The sequence below is a fragment of the Pipra filicauda genome, unplaced genomic scaffold, assembly GCF_003945595.2.
Source record: "Pipra filicauda isolate LSUMZ 115617 unplaced genomic scaffold, ASM394559v2 scaffold238_size1193820_pilon, whole genome shotgun sequence".
NCBI classification, from domain to species: domain Eukaryota; kingdom Metazoa; phylum Chordata; class Aves; order Passeriformes; family Pipridae; genus Pipra; species Pipra filicauda.
Window position 1 is genome coordinate 452,240 of NW_024104352.1, and position 21,263 is coordinate 473,502.

Consider the following 21,263-nt stretch of genomic DNA (forward strand, 5'->3'; position numbering starts at 1 on the left):
ATGGGTTTGGGAGTTCTTGTGCACTGCCCTGAATTTCAGATGCAGTTTGTTGACTGTTGAAATGCACCTGACTGGACTGTCTTCATACATCGTTTCAAAGCAAAATAACTTGTCCTGTCTGCAAATTTTGCTTCTTCCAGTGAAAGTGTGATGGTTTGCTATTTATGTATGTTTAGGAAAACTTCGCTATATATTCACTCTTTTTACTTTACTGCCAGTCTTTTGGATAACTAATAGTCTCAGAAATGTGCTCTGTTATAGACAGGGACTCTCTTCTTTAAGCTTCAGAAACAACATTGCTTTTCTAACCCTAAAAACTCAGCCTGGGAACTGGATGGAAGTTCTTTGCTACCTCGTGAATCACCATCCTGGGAATGATTCCGCACTGGAACTTGGAACAGTCTAACAATTCAGGAGCCAGGAGACATCCTAGCTCCTCCACACACCCTGGCCTTACATATGGTGTTGCTGCATTGCTACTGGATATAAAAAGCCTACAGGATCTGTTTCAGTCAGGAAGCAGCTGGGACTGTGAATGCAGATGAGAAGTAGACTCAATTCACTCGAGTAAAACGAGGTCAATAGAAAACGAACATTATTTTCCTGTCTATAATTGCATTTTAAGTACATAATAAGTAGATGATGGTAACTATGTGCTAAAGAGTCCAACTGCTATTAATTGACTAAAATAGCTTTTGAAGGCTGTTCTGTTACGGATTTAACACAACATGGTGTTATACCATTGCACCAGGATGAGTTTGCAGTTAACAAAGTGTCTCTTCTCTGGGTCAAGCAGCTTTGAATTAACAGGGTTTTCCACAACTCAGATAGTATCACTTGGTACTGACTGTCACCTGCCTTTGCCCCGCTGACCTCAATTGAGGGGCAATTGCAATATATCAGCACCAAAATCCTGCTGTCTCCCATGTGAGCTGGAGGAATCTTTTCCAGTGGTTAATGTAAAGTTCAGCTGCTAGAAAGAAGCAGAGGTTAGTGGTTAGACATGACGAGCTGGGGGTATTGTGCCCAGCTGCTCTTCTCTGTATTTCTTTCCCTCTACCCCAATGCCAAATCTCTGGTATAAAAATCTGTGTTGTTTCACCTCAGTCAAAAACATTAAGAAATTTCCCCCTTGGCAACCCCTAGCAGGTCTGGGAGTAACACAGGGAGATACTTTGAGTGACCCTCTGAGAGAGCACAGGGTCAGCCACACCAGCAAACTGCAGGGCCTCTGCCAGGAAGGGGAGAGTGATGGATGGTTTGGGATGGAGAAGTGGAAATAATCATTTATCCCAGGTCATCAGAGTGAGGGTAACCATGTCTGGCTCTGTCCTGGTAAATAGTGCATTGAGTTACAGAAGCATGGGGAGATGGGAATTGAGTTTCTCCTCTGTGGGCTCTTCAGACCTGGGACTCCATCTGTTCTGGGCTTACATTTCGTGTCTCAGAGATGGGGAAAAAATAGGTATTTTCTTTGTAAGATGAGATAGGAAAGTCAAGTCTGTTTTCTCTCTCAGTGCATGGAAGATACATAGACAGATGCTCCTAATATTGGAAAAGTAGTTTTCTGTAGGGTCCTAGAATGAAAACATTATTTATCCTACCCTTGTCTAGAATGAAGGCTTTTGTTCTCCAGCCAGAGAATGAGGAGTGCACTTCTGAAGTGTCTTGAAGTTGGCTGCAGTACAGGTTGCTCAACATTAATTAAAAAAAATAATAACAGCATAATCACCACGGCAATACCAGCCCAGTGTTTTATCCCACCTTTTTAAACAGACTAAATAAATCACTGACTTAATAATTTTCCATGAAGTAGCGTGGCAACTGCTTCAGTTCACTGGCACTCACGCAGACAGCAGAGTCCTGGCGAAACTTGAACACCCACATTTGAAAAGACAGCATCTCTGCGTTTTGTCTTTTAATTGCAGAGCCTTAAATCACACAGCCCATCTAGCTCTAGGCTCTCTGTCTCAGCTGTATCTTATGTTAACCTGTTGTCAAAGCAAATTTGATTTGCAAATATACAAGAGCCGGGGTGATATTTTAATTTTAGATCACTTATGTGAATGCAATTTTCACATAAGGATTTAAGAACATGCCTGACTTTAAATAGGTCTTCAGGGTGGCCCTGAGAATAAAGCACTAAGGACAAGATATATAATTGCATTCAGGTTCCTGAATTCTTGTGGACTTGAATAAGAACAGGGATTCCTAGGAAGGATTCAAGAACCAAACTATTCCTATACCTCTGACTTTTAAACTAAGTCCAACTAATACTGTCAGATTTAAATTCATGCCCCAAGTATGTGCTTGGTTTGCTGGGTGGCACCTAGAACAGACTGTACATTGCAGTCTCTGGACTGGATATGTTGCTTCTCCTCTCTCTACCTCTGTTTTTGACTATCAAGGCAGAAAATTGAAGCATTGCTAATTACAAGCTGGAAGGAACTTTTAAACTCTGAAAATTAATGCGTTTATCTGAATTTCTCCTTGGAATACAGATTATTTCCTCATATCTCAAGAAACAGTGACCATCTCTTTCCTGTAGGTCAATGTGTATGAATTAATCTAAATCCATGTGAAAAATTGTATGAGATTGAGCTGAACAAAAAAATCGTAAATCTATGCTGACCAGGCATATTTTCAAAAAAAAAAAAAGGCTTAAAATAACCTGCTTAGTAAATGAATACAAAGCCTTTGACATCATAGATGCTTCAGACTAACATCCATACAGCTGGTAAAATGGAAGTTTGTCATCCTGACTATTAAATGGAAGGAAGGTCAGAGGAATTAATTAAGCAAATATATAGCAAGCCTGACCTAGCAGTCATTAGAAACTCAAATCAATGGGTATTTGTCTTGCAGGACAAAACCATTACTGCTTACAGTAACATTAAAGAACTGTGGACTTGGACCAAGTAGATAGAAATCTATTTTGTAAGGCTTTTCTTCCTAGCACAGGACCTTTTCAAGAGCATTTAACTGGACTTTTCCATTTTGGAACTGAATGGTAAATTCTATCCCACAATTACCAAGACCACAGCCTCATATAACCCCTTCAGTAGCATTTTCCCTAAACAAGAGCCAGTTTGTCAGCCTCTGACCTTATTACTATGAAAGCCAGAGTTCATGTACCAAAAAGAGAACTCCCTGGGATAAGCCTTTGGCCAGAGTTGCAACAAGTTCTGTTTTAAGTTTCAAACTCCAGTGATGTCAGTAAATAACAAAACCAGCCTTAGCTCCTGAGATGTGCTGAAGTTCATGAATGGCAGTTCTTTCATTGCCATACCTCAGAAGCTGGAGTTCCATACTCCTATTTGGGAGACATGCAATAAATAATATCAATACCAATGGACTTGCATATACATTTTCAGCCTTATTTTGCATCTTGGTGAGATATTGCTGCCAGTTTTGATCATGTAGGATCATGTCTACGGTGTCTCTGAACCCTTTTCAAGGATGGCAGTCATCTCCAGGCTCCTGAAAGAACAGAATATCCTGCTTTTATTGCTCATTCTATCACAGGCTGCTCTTAGGTCAGTGAATGATTTCTCTGTGCATTTAACAGGACACAGCATTGGTAACTGCCATTAGATGTTTCAAGTGCTAATCTTTTAAGAAGAAAAACTATTTAGCTTTCAGATTCATTTGCTTATACCCTAAATGTTGCAGGACTCTAATTGTAGATATAGTTCACCAAATGCTGGACTTGGTGACAATAATGCAATCTGGGAGCATTTCACTGGAAGCACTGAGCAGTAACTGGGAATAAAACTTCTCCCTGGTTGATGTGGTTCAACTGTAGATAGGTAAGACTATGTGCTTTGGATATTCCCTATGCATTCTCCTTCAGTGGTTCCCTTCCTGTTATTTTGATTTATTTTTTTTTCTGGCATAAACTTAACATAAGACAGTGCTGTGCAAACTTGATAACCTCAAGGAATTATTTGGGACACAGTGATCTAGGCATAATTCTGTCCTCATTTATCCCCATAAACAACAAAGTCCATAAATCACCTTCCATCTGCTTTGGCATGCAGTGGCACTCAGGAAAATGCAATGCAGAGCTCTCCATCATGCAATGTAAGCTGGGACCCTGTGGCCAGTTAAGTCAGCAACATAAAGGCTTGCTCCCAAACAGCAAGCAGAGAAAAACACAAGAGGAAATCTCAATTCCTCCTTCCTTTCTTATTTTTATTTTTATGTATATAAAAAAACCTCAAACAAACCAAATCACACAAAACAATGCACGTACCTAATAGAGCATCTATCTCTACCTTAGAGATCTGCCTCTACCTTAAAACCATCCTTTTCCTCTTTTGACACCCTCTGAGGTTGGTGAATTTTATGAATCCTCTTTTAAAATATGGGAGAACTGAGCTCTGTATAACGCCAGCTTTCTTTGGCGGGGAGGGCGGAGGGGAGTGGTGGTGGTGTGGGGTTTTTAAGAAAAAAATATTTTTAAGGGTTTGACTCTGGATACCTAAGTGATTCTCCATTCTGTCCAGAAAATTTAAAGTCAGAACTATAATATTTGGCTGTTAATGCAGCAAATTAGGTGAGCAGGGTGTTGTACTGCTGCGATTTGAGCACTTTGGAACCGCTGAGGCATGTTAAAATACTTTGATACCATTTGATGAATAATAAATGTATTTATTATTGCTATGCCACTCAAGCAGGGAAAACATCAGCTTGCATGGAAATACATCGGCAACTGCTATGCAGCAAGGAGAAGCTGATTATATACAAATCTTTCCTGTGGCTGGCTTAGAAATGTTTTCTTGAGTGCCTTTTGCTTATAATTCTTTCCTCTTTGCAAAGGAGAATTGTGGTTTTCCCTCTTTGCATGCACTTGCACTTCCTTGCCTTTTTTAGTTCCAGCAACTGGAAACTATTCCTTCATCCTTCTTTTCTGTAACCTGGTGAAAAAGTGCTTTTATTCCTTCACAATTTCCTTTTCTAAACAGCAGCCAGCAAGGACTTTATGGAGCAGTGATTTTCGCAGCACCCTTTCAGTGTCCCTGTAGTTGTTCTGCTGGACAAGCAAATGCAGCGTATTTTGAGAAGGATCAAAATTACTCCAGGTTTTCTGCTCTGTACTCATGCTAGTGTTTTAAACATAGCTTCTCAGAAAGTTACTGAGATTTAGAAGTACATAAAAATAGAGATATATGGAATTATCTTCTCCATTTTGATGTGATTGTTATTCATTCAAACACATTCTCACCCGCTAAATGTGTTTTTTTACAAGACCTTTACTAGTTACTTAACAGCCTGCTTGCCAATTTGTTTATGGGCTCAATAAGTGACATGTTAATCAAATATAAGTTTATATTAGCCAGAGCTGTGGAGGGAACTAAAGGAAAGTGCTAATACAACCAGAAGAAACTATAAGAATAGAAATTAAAATTTTTGCCAAGAAAATCTGTTTAGAACTAGAATTCATCCTTCATACTTAGTTCTTCAAATCAGGGGCAAACTCATTAAGATAATCTTACAAGGAGATTAAATGAAAAAAAAAAAAAAGCAATAGTCCATGTTATACGAGAAAAGTAAAAAAAAAAGTGTAGAAACTTAGAAACCTGACAGTCCTCCTCCTTTTTCCTCTGATATGAGCTGTGGTTAGAACATTGACTGATTTTTTTATTTCATGATAGTACAAATATGGGAGATCCTGGTTAAGAAAGCTTAATTCTGATTTTACTTATGTTAGTAAGTAGTGGATCAGACCTTGCTTTCCTCATGTTTGGTCTTCTAACATTATTCCTTATTTTAAAATTCTCTTTGATTTGGCTTTCAAGGTAAAGAATATGCTCAACAGCAGCAGTGACACGGCACTGACATGCACTCTGGAGGACTGGCATAGGTATTTGATGCCTTGTTTGCAGCTGCTCCTGTTTTCTCATCTCTCTTACAGCAGCATTGAGCAAAAATCCATTCTTTTAGACAGAAATGCTTTAATAATGGAGGAAAAACAAAAGTTTAGAATAGAAAGCTGTTGTTTGCTGCTATGAAGTAAGGTGGGAGATTAAATAATAGATCATGCACAGGAAAGATTCAAAATTAATCTAATCACTCAAAAATGCTGCAGGAACAGCCGCTCTTATTTCCCCCTGCTGGTTACTACTCTATTTTATGGCTTAAACTGCTCTAAAAAATGCTGACTTTCTCTATGCCATAGAACTTCCAAATATTTCAGAAAAGTGCTATTGGGCAGTTGTGTAATAAAATTAACGTCTGCTTGCAGTCATATATCCTGCTGCTGTCCAAAGATCCTCTTCTCTCAGGACACCCAGTGAATTTAATAGAGCTGGGGAAGAAATTTTTCTTTTCCTGATCAATCTTATCACATTTTCCAGACATTCAATGGGTAGGACACTTTGTTGGATCATATGATGAAGAGGGGAAAGAACAAGGAAAATGTTGTAGCCAAGCAGCTGGGACTCTAGTTTGGTGCTTTAGAAGAATTCCTTCCAACACAGCCCTTTCCTCCCTGAGGAACAGGACACCTTGGTGGTGCTGCTCTAACTCCAGAGTAAGGCAATCCTGGTTTTCTTGCAGAAAACAGATTTGAAATACCATATCAACTGTATTTGGTTATTGCCTATGATCCTTGCCCAGAGAAACAGAGATGGCAGTCCTTTGAGAGGTTCCCAGGGCTTCTCTGCCTCTTCCTCCCCATTTCTGAGGAGTTACCTGGAGTTACTACCTGTTGTGTGATTTTTCAGTTAAGGTTCTGTAACACCATCTACCTTGCAGCTGAAAAGATGCTTTCAGCTGATGCTGAGCCATTTGAGGAGCTCTGTGTGCCTCCAAACAAGGCCACTTGGCCCATCTCAAATCTGGCCACTTCACTACCCTGGACATGCACAGACTCTGTGTCCTCCAGACGTGCCGTTCCCGTGCTTGCCACTGATTAATGTCCAGGATCTCCTCAGAACAGACCTAACCACGGTGTGAACTATTTTACATATCATGGAACTAGTATGAGCAGATGTGACTTGCAAGTGGAGGAAGAAAGAAAGTGTTGAAAGTAACAGGGTTTTTTTTAAAGGGATAAAAAACGGTAGGTGAGGCAGCACGAATTCCCGTAGTTTGTTGTTTTTTCTCTCTTTGCAGGGTGACTTGCTCCATTGCCTCCTATTATGTTTACTAATGGGTAGCTTAAATTGTCAGTTAAGCTACCTCTCAATATAGCCAGAGGTTTTAAAGTAGGAACATAAGGAGATTACAGGAACAAATTGTCAGGAGAAAAGAAAGCTAAAGACAACGGTTCTGATCCTTACGCAAATAAGGAAACAAGACTTTCTTTACACAGAGTATCCCGTTCTTACCAAATCCAACAGATAAAATTCTGCAAAAGTGCCAGTGTTATTTCCTTCCCTGATATTAATTTTAAAAAACTGCTGCAGGCATGGATGTTTTGCAGATACTTGCTTAAGATACAAATAGTTGTCCACATGTAAATAAGAAAATACAATATTTTTCTTGCTGGGAGATGGAAAATCACTTGGAAAGTTCTTCTGCGCTGTGTCCAAAATATCAGCAAAGCATTTGTGTACTTCAGTGTCCCAAGGCAATGTTCTGAGAATGATGCCAACCATCATTGATTTTCATTTCGGAATGATTCCTTAAAAAAACTATTTTCGTTTGAACAACCAAAAGAAGGCATGAATTATTCCCTTTCTCAACATTTCCATGTGCTCCTTCTCTGACAGCTACCCACATAAAAGCTTTATCTTTAGGGGGTGAGTAGTAGGGCACGCAGAAAATCACAGGTTAGTACAAAAATGCTGGAGTGGATTTTTTGGCATGTGTGTGTTTTCTGACAGCCTCTAACGTTCCCCTACTCACACTGGTGGTCACTTAATCCCTACACCTGAGAAGGGTGGGCTTCAAGACCGCTACAAGTTCAGCTGGCTCAGTTAGACCTGGGATTACCCCTTTGTGACATTAAAATGTCAATAATGTATGCACCAACCTTGCCAAATCTCTCTCTGTCCTCTGCTTAGAAAGCATTGACTCCACAAAACCTCCTTTTAGATGCCAAATTCATTTATTTCAACTCCTGTTCTGGAGTTGGCTTCCAGACTCCACAGCAGTTTGCTACAGCACTTGTTTCCAGTTGGCCAAGTTTGAAGTGCACTGGAAAGGCTCATGTTTCCTGAAGATGAAAAAGTTTCTCTTTACTTCATTCACCTGAAAAAGTGGCTTTCAAAGCTGTGTTAGAGCTATTTCTAGCAAAGTTCATGTTGATGTGTTTCAGTTATTGCTATCACATAACACATAACGTGGCCGTAACTGCAGATGGGGTAGGGAACTTTTTATTAGCCTATTCCTTCCAATATAGTAGGGTTATGTTGCCAACACAGCAAGCAACCAAGGTCATGTATCTTTAGAATTTACCTCTTGTCGTCTGAGACAGAGTAATAGACTGCTTATGAGCTCTCAGTCCATCTCGGAAAACCAAATAAGTTTAAATCACTAAATCACAGAGTTCATAAAAAAAGCTCAGCCTAGGTTGGTTGCACCTGTGGTTCCCTTACACAGCCAGTCTGTCACATTCAGTCTTAAACTAACTCCTGTGATTTTAGCTAGGAAGAATTCAATGTGGTTCTCTGTTGCCAAACTGCCCAGTGAGGTCACTGGAGCACATAGAAATGATTTTGAGGGTGGCATGTTTACACACTCACATTAATTTTGAATCTGTGGGGCCAGGTTGTTATGGTAACAATGGTACCTGTGGTATAGATAAATGGTGAGTCTGATCCTTCATATTTACAAGTGATGGGAAGGCTGATAAGTTCCACCTACACATGTACAGCATGTCCAGATGTTTGAAACCCAGGGAAGTATCACAGAACAATTCGTTCCATGCCCAGTACATGGATACTTCAGCATTAACCACAAGAAAAAAAAAAAAAAAGAAGCCTAACAGACAGTTGAGGTGTTTTCTTAAGAACAGTGTCTGCTTGATTAAATATCACCCGAAAACATAACATCACTTTTAAAGCTAGATCCCAGCTGCATGGGAAGCAGAAGAAAGCTGTTCTGTTGAGTCAGACAGCAGGTTTTGGTGCAATCTCTGCTGTATTTAATCTGTACTTCCCTTGCCCACGGGCCAGGGCAGAGAGCAGAGCTCATAAGTACTATTGCTTCAGGTCTACAAGCTCCAGGAGGGAAGTTCAGAGTATTGAAAACAAAGGAGGAATAGAAAAGCTCTGAGTGTTCTTTGTTTCATGAGAAACTTAGTCTATTCCTTTCATAACGTGGACAAATGCTACAAAAAGTTTGTGTTGTTTGTGGGCTCCAGTGGCTCTCAAGTCCTTCCTAGTTACCTGTTTAGTGGGGAGCTGGTGGAAACACCAAAGATGAACCCTGAGGTTTGCATCTGTGTGCGTGTACATGTGCACAACTATATATCAAATGCCCTCTCTGTATTTTACTTTTATTCAACCTCTTACTCTGACAGCCAGTGATGGTTTCTGTATGAATTGTGCTTTTTAACAGCCAGACAGTGTCCTTTTGAATCAGTCATGGTGTCATGGGGTAGTTTTGGAGACAAATACTGATATCAGCCATTCCCTGACTTGTTGCTGTACAAGTCTGTCCAGAAAGCTTGAAATGAAGCGGTGTATGAGCATTCCCCTTCCCGTGGCTGCTGCTGAAATGCTCAGCTGCTTTGTCAAGACAGACAGGTGTATTCAGCTGGGACCCATTCAGGTGACACACTGCTTTTTCTCTTAAAGACAATAAATGCTTTAGCACTAACTACAGTCTAAGGAAACTTCATGTGGATATATGCTTCTTGCATTTTCCTTCCAAATCGTGACTTACTGGTTGTTTTTTTTTTTTTTGGTTTTGCTTCTTTTAGAGAACCTGCTTCATTTGTATGCACTTAGTATTTCTTACCAAAATCTCAGGTTTACAGGGATTATATAAAGTAAATGCTTAAAAAAAAAATACATTCCCTTGCTGCTTTTCTCTACATTTTGAGATCTAAGGATGTCTAAAGGGCTTTTTAAATCAAATCCCAGGCTATAGAGTACTATAGAAAACACCCTCCCTAGGAACAGTATTTCTTCATAAGAAAAGTTATTCCATCTACTTAAATTCCATCTGTAACCAAATTTTATTTGTGCCTGTATTATGCTTTCATTCATCTTCTAACATATTATTTCCTTTGTTCTACACGTAATTTTAATCAAAACACTATTAGGAAACAACAGGATGGTACATAAATTAATTGTCTACAACAGTCCCATTATGAATCTTTAATGTATGTGCAAGGACTTGGGCAAATAAAGGCCCTGAGGAGAGCTGGGTGTTTGCACAGCAGGGGCTGCTCACCATGGCCAGGGTTTGCAAGGTCACGATCTCCTGCACTTCTTTTTTCCTGCACCACAAGCAGCAGAACTTTTGCAAGTGCCAAGTGGCTGTAGATTACCAAAAATACTGTCAACATACCTTCCATAGAAGTCTCTTAGGTTCTGATGCAGTCAGTGGGAGTCTCCTCATTGCCTTCCACAGATTTGGGATCAACACCCAAAGCAGAAGGCAGCTGGGGAAAAACTCCTTTACAGATGCAATTATGGGTTCTTTTTTTTGTTTGTTTGTTTTTTTAACTTCCTATTAGCAACCTGTTCCCCATTCTCCAGGCAATTCTTAAAAGAGTTCATTACTAAGAGCTGGAAGGAAGCGAAAGCAGGTGTTTTCAAATAGGAGAATCTGCTTCTTCCCAGAAAATACCCATGGTGAACATGGAGATGAGAACTGTAAATGCTGTAACGGTGTGACAGAGTCTGAATGGGAGAGAATAAAATGCTAGTCATCTTCAGTGTGCTGACCAAATACAGCACATGAAAAGAGCAAGGGGAAATCTTTCTGAATACTTTTGCAGCTGAACAAGGATTGGATCAGCTTTATTTGTGTATTTTCTTTCTGGCTGTCTTTTGCTTGCAACTTGCAAAACTGCAGTGATGATATCGTGAACTCAGAGGCAGAATATAATCCAGAAAACACTATTTTCTGGTGGTTTGCTGATGCAGACAGTAGAAAATCTCTCAATTTGTCTTCCTAGGAAATATTTCCACTGGCTGTAAGACAGAAAGATGGGCATGTAAAATTGTAAACAAACAGCAAAAAAGAAAGCAACGTTTTGTAAAATTGTGATTCTATATATAGGGGTTATCTAACTTTTAGCCATGTGGGATTTTCATATGCAGTGATGCTTTTGAAGCTCTGCTGAAGTTACTGTGCAAGGATATAAAATTCCTTTTTACAAAATGCTCTCATATGCTTCTAGATGAAATTTTTGAAGCATAAATCCTAAAGAATCCCCCAAAATAGAAGAAAAAATTAATGCAAGGTTTATTTTTTTCACAGTTCAGTCTTTTTGATTTGGTTTATTTGAGTTTCATGACTTTGAGTAGTTATGATTTGTCATTATTTGGACTTCTAATACTGGGAGATGCTTTCCTGACAAATCTTGTTGACAAAAATTGGCTCCTTCTGTGTTGAGAGCTAAGATTTCCTCTTCTTTTCAGTGCCACTGCTTTTTGAACTCTCTGTGGCTTCTGGTTCTCACTAGGATTTTCAAAAATCACTTCCCTGGAAGTGTTCAAAGCCAGGTTGGATGGAGCTTTGAGCAACCTGGTCTAGTGGAAGGTGACCCTGCATCTGGCAGGAAGGGGCATTAAGGCCCCTTTCATCCCAAACCATTCTGTGATTCTAGGATGGATCCCCTCCTAGCTGAGCAATGTTCAGACTGAGGGTGAATTCTAAACTAAACTGGTGAAAATCCAGAAAAATTCTGCAACATATGGTGTGTTATGGTTATTTGGTAAGAAGTCATAGATATATTGGTGATGCTGACAAAGGGAGTGAGAGCTTGAATTTGAATATGGAAACAAAATATGGTGACATCAGTTACTTTAGACTGGTTTATAATACAAACTGAATGTGTGATGCAGCACATTCTCCAGTAATCATGAAATCAATCAGACAGGGCAGGGAGAGAAATGGGAGGCTTTTCCACCAGATAATTTAAATTTGCTTGAGCGTGGGGTTCTTTACAGTCATCAGCACTGATCGAAAGTCTAAAGTAAAGCTTTGAAGGAAAACCTGTGATTTATGATAAAAAGAAATACGTAATTCTGTGTTTCTAGCAGAAGAAATGTGAGCATCTGTGTTTTCAACAACTTTCTGTCTCATTTCTTCATCTTTCCCTCTGAACAAAATGCCAACTGACAATGGGGATATGATGTTTTTCCTGTCCAGGAATCTCTCTGGCTGACTACTACGAATTCATTGTATACATGGATAGGACCCCCAGAGGTTTTGTCTTCCCAGAGCTGGACAAAATAGATTTGAAACTCAAATGCCAAAATAATGCTGAGAAAAGGTGTGTGTCTCTGCAGCCATTGTTTAAGTACATTCTTGTTTAGTTCACATGCTGTTTCCTTTGTATTTGCATTCAAAACGAATGAAAACATTAATAAATGTTCCATGAAATAACTCCTGAAGATTCAGAGCTGAGCAAATGGCATTTGGAGTTTCTTCTGGATGTTTCAGTGAAAATCAGACATCTGATTTGTAGTTTGTTACTGATGATCAAGTTTGTCAGAATACGTATTTTCATAGCCTTATTTTAAAGTTCAACGTATTGAATTATCCTCCAAAAAGCCAGATGCCAGAATTCTTGCCTAAAGCTTTAAGAAACAGATATAGGAGGTGGTGGAATCACAGACCAGTTCTTCTGCATCTTCTGGAGGTCGACTGCCTTACCAGGTGCACTTTGAAGGTACCTTGCAAATCGTAGAGTGTGATTTTTCTAATTCTGCATGATTTTTGGGTGCATATCTACACTTTTTGAACAACACTTGAAAAAGGCAGGTACATTGTTTTTTGCTCCTGTTTAAAACAACAGCTCAGGCAGCAGGCTTTAGGAAGTTCTCAATCTTAGTCCTTTAATCCTCCTTGAATACTATTGCACTGCTGCTTTACTCACAGTGGGTTCTGGGGTTTGTGTGGGTGTGGAAAGTGAAGCGAGTCATTGTGGCAAAAGAAATATCCTGAATTGTAGCTATTACAGAGTATTAAGTAATTGCCCTTGGTAAGAAGTGATAGTAGAAAATAATAGCATATTCATTTTGTTGTTAAAAATGGACTGTCTAACCATATATCTGAAAATCCCAATTAAAGTCAATCTTGATGCTCACAGCAGATAAGTATAATGAAGATTCTAAGAGATCTGCTTTCATACATATGAATAAAATAATTACTATGCAGCATATCTAAGTAGTTGACGCCATCAGAAAGTCTACCCTTGAACAACAAGAAAGGAAGAAAATGTCCTTTCTTTTGTAGTCAGAAAGAAAGTCTTGACTATGTATGTGGCACATTTTGGACGTCACTAGCTGTAAGATATATTTCTTTATAAACATGACAGCTCTACTAAGGATGGTACAAATATTCCCCGCTCTTGTACAAACACAGCTAAACTTATCTCTTTGAGAATGTGCCGAGTGTCGTATCTTTTAATGTAACATCGTCTGCGCCGTTGGTTCCTGGTGCAACTATGACACACGTTTTCACTGTGCTTTGAAATCATGCAGCATGTTTATCCACCCACTGTATATTCTTTTACGCAGTTTTGTACGGGAAGTTGTGTCTCTTGTACTTGAATGACACGATGGTGCAGTCGTATTTCATACTGTCAGGGAATGTTATCAGTGCTTCTACACGGCAAAAACTGGTAGAAATACAGTGATGCAAATTAAAGTAGTGGAGGTGACTACAAATGTTAAGCAACTGCTCTTCATTAATTAAATTGACTTGCTACTCATTACTGGCAATATAGGATAAAATTAGTAAACTTCCCTTTGTGTGTATCTCTCCGAGGCTGCAATGCAATAAAATGAACTTGACTTCCAAGGAAAAGGTCCTGCCAGTGTTACTTACAGACAAGATGAAGAAGTGAAAATGTTTGTTTACCAATATACTTACTCTAGACTGGGAAATTAGATTTTATTCCTAATGTACTCCATTTTACATTTGACATGAACAATAATATTTAGCAAATAATTCTGTGGTTCCAGTTCAGGAAACACATTTTGATTAGAGACTCAGAATTGCATGAAGGCATAAAACCAGCCATAATCTTTCTTTTTGTCTGGTGATTCTCATTATAAATCCAATGTTTTTCCAACATCCAACTCTTATTTGCATTTCTTTTCCTCCCCCGCTTTTTTCCTTAGAGAAAATAATTTGAAAACAGTAGCTTGTCAAATTACTGGAATTAGTTTACCTGAAAATATCTGATGATAATGTCATCAAAGCTGTGTGTTCTGAGCATATTCTAGTTACAGGTAAAACCCCCGCTCTTTCCTCATGACAGATAAACCAACACTAGGTTAATAATGCTCAGTCAGAGATATCTTATAATAAATCCTCCTATGTTCCAAATTCTTTACTGGCTTTGCTGGATATCTAGATGGAGAAAACAGGAACAGATGAGACACACACGGATTGTGAACCTGTGACTGGAAAAACTGCACTAATCCTAGGTTCAGGTCCTTGAAGGAGAGCAACTATAACACCTACTAAATGCCCATAAACAGTCAGGGAGAAGTTGGGATTGGAGAAAAAAGGAAGAGGGGAGCAGATTAGATTGAGGTGTGATTCTCCCTCCTTGTAGATTTGTCCATCTTCAAAGTTGTACAGCTAATGAAGAATAATTATTGCTTATTAATTGCTCATTAGCTTAACAATTGCAACTCAATAACACCATATGTCAAAAGGCTTCTCTTAGGCAAAAAGAAGAAAATTCTCTTGACTGCAGCATCAGAGGAAATAGCTCTTAGCAGCACCTGAGCATCAGTCCCGAGGAGAAAAGACTCCAAGACATGCATGTTGCACAGGAGTGAAAAGGTGCCAGAACTTCCAGGGTGTTTCTTGGTGTCATTATCTGTGCCTGGGACCCAACATTACACACATCTTCAGCAGCATGTCTGCAAAAACTCTTCCAGCAGAAACTGAACTTCATTGGTCTAATTGCTGAGAATTACCCCTTCAAATATAGTGACACTACAAATTTTGCTCAAAGCTAAAATGACAGATATATCAGAGGAATTTTTTTCATTATGTTAAGACTTCCTATAAGTTTCACGATAGTTTACAATAACTCAATAAACCCTAACTTTAAAACAAAAATTGAGTTGGAAAATCAAAGACTGCTTTCATTAGTGCTCCTTTACAGGAGACTGATGACTATTTAGTGTTGACATTTGACTGAACAGCAAGAAAAGGATCCCTAACTTTTGGCAGTTGCATGTTCTGCTCTCTTAAAAATTTAGCATACATTGCCTTAAAGAGTTAAACATGCCTGAAGCCCAAAATGGCAGTGAGGCTCAAGGCAGGCAGTTATCCTAAAGCCGGAGCCTCATAAGTCACTGAGAAAGCTGTATCAGGAAACCAGAGGAGTGAAGCTTGGTATTAGTCCCTAAATAACAGAACAAAACCTGCATGGTTAAATTTGGTTTAAATGCTGCAGTTTCTTCCAAAGGCCTGCAATTACTGCTCAAATGCTAATTTTGCAAACACTTTCAAACTATGTAAAAATCCCTCTTCATATAAACCAAACTTCAAATCATGCTTTCCCTCTCCTACTCAGTACAAACAGAAAGCTGCTGCTGCAGAGTACAAAAACAGAACATCTGAATCTGAAGAAAGCCACAGCTATGCTATGATAAAGTACTGCTTACAAACATTTCTCTACTAAAAAAGCATCTGCAATTTCAGACCACAGTGAACAATTTACCACAAACTAGAAATTAGCCATATGTGCTGAAGTGAAATAAAAGTATTATCCATCACTGAGGCACTCGTTCACATAGTTTCAATGTACAATTTATCATTATCCAAAGGCACAGCCCCTGTAAATCCAGCATTAGAGTACCAGTACAGAAAATAGTTTGCACCCAAGCACAGGAAGCATGCTGCATGATTCAGAAGGAGAACACAAATGTCCGCTGACATTAAGTTATTAAGCACCATCTCTGAACAAACACTGTCAAACATGACTATAGAAAAAACCTACAAAGAGAGCAGTATTAGTTCAGCACAGGACACACAAGCAAGTGCTCCCCTGCAACACCCACACATGCACACAAAGCAAACCATACAGTCCCTGTCACTGCATATTGACTTGATCCCTTCACTTCATTTAAAAACAACAACAACAAAAAATCATGCAGCCCTGACACTGCTCCCAGACTGGAGGTTGTCTCTCTCCCAGCAAAAGCTGCAAGGTTTCAGCTCCTGATTAGCTCAGGGAACCGGTGCCTGCTGCAATATCCCAGTCACTTACTGCATTGCTTTTCAGCGGAGTGAAAGTGGCTGCTCTTCCCGGGCACACATGGCTCGCTCAGCTGGAGGGTTCTCTATTCAGCACAATTCAGCTCCAAAGTCTCTGCATGTGGAGGGGAATTGTCTGTGCTCTGTACTGGGGGTTTCTGGCTGCAGTGGCTGCTCACCCTATCCATTGCCTCTGGTGTATGCTAAGTAAGCAATCCCCTGGGTCTTCATAACGAAAGGATGAAGAGTCACAGCTTTCGAGAGCAGATAAGGTGTTCTGCCGAGAGCCTCTGTGCTTCCATGGCATTTTAAAGGCAAAGGGGCTGGGAATGCCTCATCTTGCTTTACAGTTCTTTATCGAGCAAGTTGTCGTATTCTGTAACTTACAGTCGAATTCGCAGCTGAACCCTAATTTTTTTGTTTCAGAAGGAGCTCAAGTTAGCATTACAAATTCAAGCCAATGCATTTTTTAAATGCTGAGGAACACTGTTTCAAATGAACTAAATCTTCTGTTTTTCAGAAGTACAAGTGAAGGGGAGGGGTTTCCTAGCTCTGAAACGGACTGTACCAGCCCTGCTGGATACGGTCAAAAAGTAGTAGCCTAAAACTTCAAAGATTTTAGCATCCCAGATTTAACAGGCTCAAAGCATTGCTCCAGTCTTGAAGGAGGGACTGTCACCCTTGTCCATTGTCTGCTGAGTGTCTGACACCGTATGGGGGGTCCTGCATGCAGACAAGGTAGAAATAATGAGCAGCAATAATAAGGAGGCAGAATGAGCAAGAGTCACAGTGAATAATTTCTCATTAGGAATCCTAATCTTTCACTGCACGGAGGTGTTTGACTCTGTGCCTTTGGGAAGCATTGGGGGAATTGCACTTGCTTTCCCTGTAACCGGCTGGAGTGAGGTGTAGGACGGGCGGATTTGTGAAGCTGAACTGCCGCCCTCTACCACCCTGACCTTCAAAGGGACTCACAGGAGAAAAGCCCCATTCTGGGGCTGTGCTTACCTGTTACCCAGGCCTGCTAATGCTAATTGTGCCTAACCATGCATGGCAAACCTGTGAAAACAAACACATTGCAGTCCTGCGGGCAAAAGTGAGATACTTTCTCCACTTAGGCACCTCCAACAGGGAACGCAGCAGTCATTACTAAACATTTCCGAAGAATTAGGTGCTGTGTAAGGTGTCGATTAGGGCCCCCAGGCTCTTGGGCAGGGGAAATTTTCTCTGCCACTGGAGGGAGCATTAAGATATCATGAGAACAGCAGCAGCTTTGAGTTGGTGAGAGAAGGTTTTGACTCCTTTAACAATGGCTTTGAGCATCCCCGGGGGCTGATTATCCTTTCAGATAGCACAGGGAAATCCCAGCCATCAAAACAGTGTGGATAATAAATTTTGCAGGACTATTAATTGGATCCTTTAGAAAAAGGGCAGTCAAGGACAGACATCTAGAAAGAGGCCATCGTGTCTTTTTCCCTTTGGAAAGTGTTTTATTACCTGGAATTTCTGTACAAATGCAGCTTTCTACAATACCCCTCAGCATCGTTGGTCCTGTACCTATTGTTTACTGTGCTGTAACTTCTCCCTGTGAAAATGCCAAAGATACTCAGTCTTCCTGCCTGACAGATGTTACTGGAAAGGTTCTGCTTTACACTTTCCCAAAAATAACACCTCAGAAGAGAGGGGAAACCAGCACATATTGGTGTCAGTGCCCATGGGTTCCTGTGTTTTGTGAAGACGTTCCCGTAGTAGAAAAACTGACCTTTTTTTCTCACCCTTGTGCTCACAACAGTGTTTAGCACCTCAAGGTAACAAATTTGTTGAGTCATAGAAAGTAAGAACCAACAATGCTGCCTTGAATTTTAAGTTTGTTTTATGCAGTAATTATGTATTATGTGTGCATCTTAACTTTTAAAATGCAGACAAGGCACAGTCCCTGTCCCAAGGAGTATCCAAAGAAGTCAGGCAAAATGATGCAGACATGTAACAACCAGGATTGCCAGGGGACAGCCTTGCTGCAAGCAAAGCAGGAAAACCTGGATGGATTTGGGAGCCACAGCACTGGTAGCAGAAACAATTAACGCACACTGAAGGATCTCAGCTTTTATAAGACCCTGTAGAAAGGAGCTCCAATTCTTCTCTTTATTCCTCCCTCACCCTTTTGGAGTATATTGATCCTTCTAGTAAGTCCATTTACTTTCCTTGGTTGGGGGATAAGCTATAATGGATTTCTTTGAAGTATGAGTTGGACAAAAATAATCAAGTCAGCAGCGTAATTAGGTGTGGACCTTTTTAACATTCCAGGAGACACCAGCCCTGGCCATGGGCAGATAAGTAGTCATTCTAACAAGCATAATAATCTCATGTTCTGGAGCTGTGGTGAGGGAAGGATTATAGGTTGCAATGGATCATTTTCCTCTGGTTTTCTGGGCTCCTTGCCTCAGTTCAATAACACAGAAAGTCTGCTATGCTAACACATCACTTTACTTTCTGCTGGTTAACAGTATTTTAAACCCTGAAAACAAAGAACCAAGCAACTGATTTACTGGAGACGAGGCACAAAGGACAACAGCATTGACTCAAAGCCTCTAGGAGACATTTATCATTTAAGAGCACAGTTGTGCCCCCACCCAAAACCCCCACAAGAACAAAAGAAACCCCAAACTATCTATGTGGTCATTTCAATAAAAAATAAACATATTGTAAAATAACTGTCACATTTAAGGAACAGACCAATAAATAGCCTGGGAGTGTGGGGCTGTTGCTTTGTTGTCGTGTGGGGAGGTAACAGTGACTAAGAAACAGTATTGCACAAGATGATTTAACTGAGGAGATTTTCCAAGCCAGCCACAGAGTATATTGTATTCACAAACTACAATAAAGGAGAATTGAATTTTGACCTTCCTGTTAGAGAAATGTAAAGGATTTATAATTGATTCTGGAGGTGTAATATTGAGGAGAGCCATATAGTGCAGAGTGCTTGCCTGTGAGAAAAGTAAACTAGTTCATGTATGAATTTATGTTTATTGTAAATGTATTTATTTATTTGTCATGAATACATAAAGATTTACATAGCAACAATGTATCTGTGTCAAGAACAGATTCCATACACTTAAAAGAATTTGGGAGCACCCTGGGTATGCCTTTACTGAGTTAATGTTACAGGTTAATTGTGGTTGCATTTAATATTCCTAGAAATAGCCTGGGATAACTTGTGTACAGCAAGATGAAGAGCATGGCCTGCACAGTGGGAAGCTGAGCTGGAGGCCAATGTCCGCAGGAAGATCACGTTGTCACTTCTCTTTCAGGCAGGGAAGAGAAAAATGGGGAGAAAGACACTGAGCAAAGGCTTATCATGTCACTTGAGTCATCAGAGGACTCAGAGAGTACAACTTCAGGTTACAAGCCAAGAGTGCTTTGTGCCTCCTTCCAAAGTTAGGCGAAAGATCATCCTTTTTCCTTACTTATTTAAATAAATTATGTAATTCAAATTTGAATTATTCTCTTGCTTCGTCATCTTTCAGCTGACTCTGTGGTCAGCTGCTCACTGCAACTTATAGAAATCAAGGACTAGAAGAAGGACTTCCTTGCTGCACATCATCTTGTGGTGGCAATTAGAGGAAAATAACTACAAAAAATAGACATTTGCACATTGAGTTAGGACAATAATAGTTTGTTTGATGTGTGAGATCAGATTTGCATACACACTGAATTAAACTTGTCAGGGTTGAACTGTGTTTAATATGTGAGATGGACACCAATTCATAGCGATACCACTAATGATCTGCATGCTGTTATTCCAGAATAATTTGACCTAAGTTGAATGACAAATGCCTTAATTTTCAACATAAGCATATAACTATGAACGAATCATTTAGAACTCTGCTTTAAACACGTCTTTACTTATTTCAGATGAATTTTCCTGAATATGCTTATGTAGTCAGACAAAAGTGGATGCATGGGAATAATGTTTGTCTCCTCTAGGAGGACATTCTCAAATCTTTCTTAAACTGATTTCATTCTATTCCATTTGAGATATTACAGTTTGTGAAGACGAGGAGAAAAAGGAACTGAGTATTTAGTCAGCAAAGCATCTCACTTGAATTAGAGATGTGCTTTCTAATTTAATGGGACACTTAACTGTGGGGATCAATATCTTAATTAGCTAATATTTTTCTCTTAAATTAGCAGATTGCTTAGTCTTCTATAGTCTGTTTCAGCTTTTCTTCTTGAGTTTCTCTTGGTGCTTTTACTCTTATTGACATGCTACAAATAAAATTTGTTATTTAATTCACAACTTTTTATCCATAATGTTTTCCAGTTCATAAGTCCAACTTTACTTTCCTTACCCTTTCCAAATGGTTGTTATGTCTCAGATCAAGAATGAGAGGAAATCCTCCTGTCACCGGGGAAAATCCAGGTATGTCCCCAGTTTAAAACTGACAGTGGGATCATGGAATTTGAACTTGGTCTAACAGAATATTTAAGATCAATCCACAAAAATTGTAGTCCCTGCACCCAAAAATGCATTAGACCCTTCAGAGTTGATGAGAAGGCAAGCCCAGCCCTAAAAAACCCCTTGAGTTTGGCAAAGGCACGTGCTCTGAGGGGATGCGGGAAACTACAGTTTTGTATTTCAGGATGAGGGGAAAAAGAGCAAAGTGTTCCTGAGGAAAGCAGATGATGTGAATGGAAAGGCATGCAGACAGCCCCAACTGTCCATGAGGTCAGAGAATGTCTTTTCTCCAAACACATTTTGCATTTGGATCTTGCCAATGAAATTTTTGGGCAACCGACTGATATTAAATTCTGGCTTTTGTGTTCATTTTGGAGGTGGTTTTGACTTGAAAAGAGATAATCATAGGCTGAAGGGTAGTTTATGTGGTGCAGTTTTGACTTTGACAACA

General features: G+C 39.7%; 1 protein-coding gene across 3 annotated transcripts in view; it reads right to left on the minus strand.

The window, feature by feature from the left end:
* Window positions 1–16,911, minus strand: part of CTXND1 (cortexin domain containing 1) — a 35,090-nt gene extending 18,179 nt beyond the window's left edge. Inside the window, exon 1 of one of the 3 annotated variants that reach the window (XM_039381719.1) lies at window positions 16,370–16,911. The gene's annotated coding sequence lies outside the window, so the exon portion shown is untranslated. Of the gene's footprint in view, window positions 1–873; window positions 949–16,369 lie in introns of those variants that run through there. The other 2 variants (XM_027746207.2, XM_039381721.1) reach the window with 2 other exon arrangements.
* Between the last annotated feature and the right edge of the window lie 4,352 nt (window positions 16,912–21,263).